Genomic DNA, 6632 nt, shown 5'->3' on the forward strand with positions numbered 1-6632 from the left:
CAAAGTTAATTTCAAAGGCAATTCCAAAGGAAATTCCATATGAAATTCCATAGGAAATTCCAAAGTAAATTCCATATAAAAATTTCAGAGGAATCTTCAAAGGAAATTTCTAAGGAAATTACGAACGATATTCCAGAGGAAACTACGATGGAAAATTTAAAGGAAATTCCGATGAAAATTACAAAGGAAATTCCGAGGGAAAATCCAAAGGAAAATCCAACGTAAATACCAAAGCAAATTCCAATGTAAATTCAGAAGGAAATTCCAAAGGAAGTTCCTAAAGCAATTTCAAAAGAAATTCCAAAGCAAATTCCAAAGGAAATTCAATTAAAAAGTAATTTCGAAGTTTCATAAGCGATTCAAAATGAAATTCCGAAGAAAATTCTGAAGTAAAATCCAAAGGAAGTTCCGAATGAAATGCCAGAGAAGTTCTAAATAAAATTACAAAGGAAATTCAGAAGATATTTTTTGCCTTTTTTTGAAGGATTTTCTACCATAGGTTCATCCATTTTTGTGAAATTTTTATGTTTTTCTCGAAAATTCAAAATCTTTAGCCTTCATTTCGTCTAAAAAGATTGAAAATCGGTCAAACGGTTCAAAAGTTATAATTTTTTTTAAAATAAAAGTTTTTGCAAAATCGCGATTTTTCTGGTCACCCTATTTCGGAAATGGTCACCCTAATCAAAAAATCCAAAAATACGTGTATCCTTATTTCGGATAAGGAACAAAATAGCAAATTTGCACGAAATTCGGAGACCCACTAGATTGGTTTTTCATGGAATGGCTGACATATGGAAGTATATGCTATGCCCAACCGTAAAAAGTCTGATCCCACATATTTTTTCCACGGTCGTTCGCTCTATACTTGATACTTAATAAAAGTTCTGCGCACTGAAAAGTGTATCACTGTATCACACTGTATCAGCAGTTTAATATAAAGAACGATGAAATTTTCAAAGAATAATAAATTTTACAATGCTTAATATTTCAATAACTGAATAACGAAAATATTAAGAATGATGATATTTTGGAAGAATAATAAATTCAACAGATCATTATGCTTTCAACATTTAGCAATAAATAGAGTACTATTTGTAAGAAAATTAAAAAATGGTTGATAATACGATAAAACAGGAAAATAATAGATTTATGGCATTTTACACAATTACCTTTAAACTACTACAAAATGAACATATAGACACTAGTACATATGCCCACTTTGTTGTAAAACGTGAATAATAATTATCATTTAGAAAGATTCGTTATTGACTTCTGATGAAAAGTTTGTCTAACCATCTACCCAAAACAAACGTAAGTGTCAATGGGGAGCTTCCGATTGGAGAGCGAAGTAGCATCTTGCTGGGTCGGTGATTATGACGATCGGGTGAGTCGGTTGATTATGACGATCGGTGATTATGACGATTATGAGTTGGATTGGTAGAAGCGTAAAATATAACCGCTGCTTCGGCAGAAAATATTGAACACTGTTTCGGGAAGACCTAAGCTTACTGCGAGTTCGTCATGCACAATGCCTATTCCATACCCTTGCGTTTGAGAGGGAACCATCTGTATAACGCGTATAATCGGACCGTAGAAGCTCACCATACCAGTGAACAGAGCTGGGAAAAGTTTCTGAAATTCACACTAAGTAGGCAAGCGTAGCAAATCACAGGCACAGCTGCTGTATTAGGCAAAATGTCTTGAAAATAGCAAAACACCCGTTGCTAAGGGCAACCCAAAACTACTGTAGAAAATGTTCTATTTCCCGCTGCATTTCCCGCATTTACACTACTGATTTAGGAAATTCATGTACCCAACATAGGCTACTTGATGAGATACACAATTTTGAACTACTGTATTAGAAGAGCCACGTGATTTTCGCAAAAACTCAAGCCTACTACTATTACCATTCCCAACACTGCCAGTGAATATTGGCGATAAGAGGGAGCGTCTAGCCGGTCCAGACACTATTGTCGTCCACTTATACAAATATTTGGACTCCAGTAGGGAGATCCTCGAAAACGCCATCCATCATAATCAGGAACAGGGTTACCGATATCACGGATCCCTGCGGAACACCGGTTTCCTCCTTAAAGATACAGACTTTGTGTCTCCAATGGCGTCCAAGTCCAGTTAAAGGCTTTCGAGATGTCCAACGAGATCATCTTGGTGTGATGGTTCTTTTCCTTCGCTTCTTGCAAGACATCGCCAAGGGCCGCAAAGTAGGTATTAGATTCATACCTCGGCCTGAAGGCGTGTTGCCGGTGGTTGAGTAGACCATGTTGCTGTAGGTGGTGCGTTAGTCGGTGGTTTTAGCATCCTCTCTACTACCTTCGAAAGGCAGCAAGTGAGGGAAATTGGCCAGTAGCTTGCTGTATCCTGAATTTGATTTCCGGGTTTCGGGATAGGATCGTCGAGATTTTCACGCCACTCAAGAGGGTAAGTGTTACCAGTCCACAGGTTGTTGATCAGCTCTAGCAGTACTACTTTCCCTGAACCGTCGAGCTTCTCCAACATAGGGTAGCCAATGTCATCAGGACCGGCAGACTTTCCTTTACTTCGGCTTAGAGCGTATTGTAGTTCGCCTACCAATAATGGTTCGTTGATGGAAAGTTGGTTGTTGCTTAAATTATTTGTTAAAGTTTACTATGTCATCGGTCCTAATCACCGGATCGTTGGATAAACTCCGGATCGTAGCTGTCACAGGCACAAGATTAGCAAAGTATTTGCCAAGACCAATTCGCTAAGTTCGTTGGTTCCACAGTAAGGTTTCCATCGATGATGAGTGTGGGCGGAGAGATTCCGCTTGCCACTAAGGGCATTACCTTTGGCCCAAAGATCAGCTTTGTTGTGTAGTGTTAATTACTGTCAAGAAAGTCTTCCCAACAAGCTCTTTGGCGTCCCGTATAACTTGCGGCATTCATTTGCGCTGGAAAACGATATCTGACAAGCGTCGCATCTCGATAAGGATGGTCAAGCTCCATTCTTTTGACGGCACGAAGGGCTTTTCTGCGCGCTTCGATAGCTTTTTTTTACCTCTGGAGACGATCAAACGGAGTGCCTTCCGGCCCTGGCTTATTGCTTGTTTACGGGATTGAAACAATTGCCGATGGTGGAGAACTCGGCTGTTGGGTGCGGAAGGATGCATTTATGTTGTTATTGTATGCGGCCCAGTCCGCCTGATCATACAGCGGGATCGTCTAGTTGTTGGTGGGAGCCTCAAACGACTACCGAGATTTGTATAGGATGGTGATCGCTTCCGTAAGGGTCAGCATTAACATTCCAACGGAATCGCTGGACCTCCGACCGAAGTAACGGCTGAAACGTCGATTGCCGTTGCATAAAACCCTTTGAAATACGTGGGAGAGCCGTTATTAGGAATAGCGATATCCTTTCCTCCAAGAGGTCAAGCAAACTATTGCCTCTAGCGTCAGAGCGAGAGCAACCCCAGGATAGGGTGGTGTTGCGTTGAGGTCACCGACGACCATTCTTGGTTCCGGGAGTTGATGAATGCATTTTTCTACCTTTCCGCGTAGGTCAGGGACATTCCCACATGGTAGGTAGACGCAAGCTATTGGAAGACTTACCTGCAGCTTAACTCCGACTACTGGTAGTTGAGAATCGATGTTGAGAATGGTGAACGGAATCGATTTTAGAACTCCGAGAGCGACGGAGCGGCGGATATTGCCCATTCGCTTCATAGTCCACATGTATTTGACACCGAGGGAGCGGTTGAGCTGTTCAATTGTGACACGGTTGATCCCCTGTAGAGCCAGGATCCAAGGTGGGTCGTTGCTTATCAGGATCTCAAGGTCACCTAGGTTGCTGAAGAAGCCACTGATGTTTCCATTGTAAGCAGAACTTTGCCGGCTTTGGGAATGGAGTAGCTTCTATTGGCGTATGGAGTTTGGTAACGGATGTCGTCGTTACAAGGCAGAGCCCCACATAAGGGAGGTCCGGGAGTTGAATCCACCAGAGGCAGGGTTGTCTTGGCGGCGGGAAAAAAGGGTTGGCAACAGGCGATAGTCGACTTGTTCTGTCATCCGGATAGGACTGGTTGTTAGGGCTGGGTGATTGGACGACTCCTTGCGTTAATGTAGCTTCACGTCCCTCGTCGTCCATAGGGGTAGCGGGTAGAGTCCGGCGAGTCCCTAGAGCTTGTAAGTCTTTTAATTTTTTAAACGTTAATGCTTCCAGTGGGCTATTTGCCCTTTGAAGGAAGCACCCCACTAGACAACGGACTAGCATGCAACGCCCAGTGGCACAGTCGGAAAACATTTCTCTCGAAAAGTTTTCCGGCCTGAGGCGGGGAGCGAACCCACACTCCTTAGTACGATGCGGGTAAATACCTTGGTGACACTAACCGCACGGCTACGAAGCCCACAACTTCCCACGTCGTCCAGGGTTGCAGGCGTAGGTGCCAGACTTCCCTCTTCAAGGTCTCCCCCCAGCGCCGAGGGTTGTCCGTCAGTTCCGGTGTGGGAGACATTAACGGGGCCTCGGCTACCAGGGGATATAGCTTGGCAACGGTGATAGTTTGTAACTATCCATGACGCCCACGTGTTGTAACTCGGAAGCTCATTGGATGGGAAAATCTACAGGGTCGTCTAGGACATTTCAATCACCCCGATACACATGCCGTTCTCATGGTATATTTGAGCAGGAGCAGTGTTTGGAAAACTGTCCAAAGATGTTTGAAAAGACGGTGGAAAGGCAAACAGAACTATGGAAGTAAAAGGGGGGGGGGGTCTCTGTTGCAGTAATCCACGAAAGGCGAGGCTTGACGGTTCCTTTGCGAACCCGGAAGACGATTCAAAGCTAAATAGGTGAACAGATCTTAACTCCAGGCTGCTCTTTCTAAGAATGCGCTACACCTGAGGCTATTCAATTTTACAATTTATTAACATTATTGATAGTGACGTCACAATATGGGTACTTGCATGCTTTTTGTGGTATAGATCTTCACCGGTGGTTGCTGGACTGAACTTGTGGATGTTGTTCGATGGACGTAACGGACCTCGACCTTGGGACTGCTGGTCGAATGGTATGTTTGCTGGATTGAGCTTTTCTGGCGAGGGTCGGAAGATGGCCGACGTCGGAAGGGTGATGCTTTACATTGCGCAACCTCGTGGCCAAAAGCAATGGGGGCGCGGCATCTACCTCCAAAACGAAGCGATGGTCACACAGACCGATTCTGGAGCAAGGACGACTCGCACGGCCTTCCGGATGGCACATCTACGACACTACACTGCAGGAAACTCAGGAAATGACATAAAAGAAAAAGGTCCCAGGAGAGGACCTGGTCATCACAGATTACCCTATGACGTCACTGAACCTAACCTCTAACTAGCACTTCTCGTATCACTGATAGTAGCATACCTTTTTCTTGTTTAACGTTTGGTTAAACGTCGTGTTCGTTCATTGTATTGTTGTATGTTCATCGTATTGATAACTTTAGCTATAAGATCAACACATTTTAACATTTAGGATGTAGTTTTAGATAATCACTACTAACCATACTAACACATTTTAACGAATTACTTTCCGTACTATTACTAACAAGCTATTAACACAATTTTTAATGTTTAACTGATCCTATTATTAGAAAAGAGACAACATTAGATATTAAAAACGTTCACCAACAATTGGGTTTTATATAAATCTAACCTCAATATTCACTTTTTACACACGCGCGCTACTTCTACTCCGTTCAAGGATCACTGATAATAAAGAGAAAGATCGCCACATTCCAGCCTCCTTTTATATGAAATGCCGTTTTACATAAAATTAAGCATTCCCCAATACATGTTTGCCCATCCTGTTGCATACCAACACCATCTCTGGGCAGTTATTAAATCAACAGGGCTGTGGTTTGTTTTGCCTAGCCTCAAACTGCTCGAATTATACGCATCCTAATTGGAATGGTATGACGTGAAAGCGGAACACTCACTCACTCGTGTTACTGTCATCCAGTGAGTGGGTAAGCTCCAAGGTTTTTTATGATTTCCAGGGTCTCATTAAGGGGGGAAATAATGGTTAATCGCTTGTGGTGGAGCCAGCAAGTACGCATTGGAACCGAACGGTTACAGTGTCTATGGCATGGACGTCCTCACGTCCCGAGCTAGCTCACCTGTGATTCTACCTCTCAGGGTCGGCACACGTGTTTGGGAAATACTCACCGTAACAGACCTCGATCGTTCTCAGCCTGTAAATCTTTCTTTCGATTGTACAAATTCTAAACACCAAGCTTTTCAATTGGTCGATTCACACTTACCCACCGGATTTTCACTACGATTAGCCCCAACGTGGCAATAAGGGGGTCCAGTTTTCTCAAAAAACATTTTTAAGTAGGGGAACTTACGTATTCTCGGCAGGCTAAGCTGATGCCGCGCTTCTTTGTAATTTTCACGGGCATCAGTTGACAAATTCCGTGTTTGTCTGTTTACATTTATACGTTGCTCAATCCTCTATCGATTAACACCAACAGACTTGTAAAAATGCTTTTGGAAACGTTTTCACAACGCTACGAACATCTCTTGTCAGTGTGACTATTGTCGGCAGCCTCATTCTTCGGCAACTTGCCCATAAGAACTGCTGGTGAATCTCTTCGGCAGCTCCAAAATCAGTCGCAA

General features: G+C 43.2%; 1 long non-coding RNA gene across 1 annotated transcript; it reads right to left on the bottom strand.

The window, feature by feature from the left end:
• Positions 1–4883: 4883 nt before the first annotated feature.
• LOC110680594 lies at positions 4884–5811 on the bottom strand. The gene is made up of 4 exons (XR_002502938.1): positions 5668–5811; positions 5516–5595; positions 5380–5458; positions 4884–5299 (listed from the first exon to the last, which is right to left on the bottom strand). It is a non-coding gene; the product is annotated as an uncharacterized LOC110680594 (long non-coding RNA).
• Between the last annotated feature and the right edge of the window lie 821 nt (positions 5812–6632).

This window comes from Aedes aegypti, unplaced genomic scaffold (assembly GCF_002204515.2).
Source record: "Aedes aegypti strain LVP_AGWG unplaced genomic scaffold, AaegL5.0 Primary Assembly AGWG_AaegL5_hic_scaff_1634_PBJ_arrow, whole genome shotgun sequence".
NCBI lineage: Eukaryota > Metazoa > Arthropoda > Insecta > Diptera > Culicidae > Aedes > Aedes aegypti.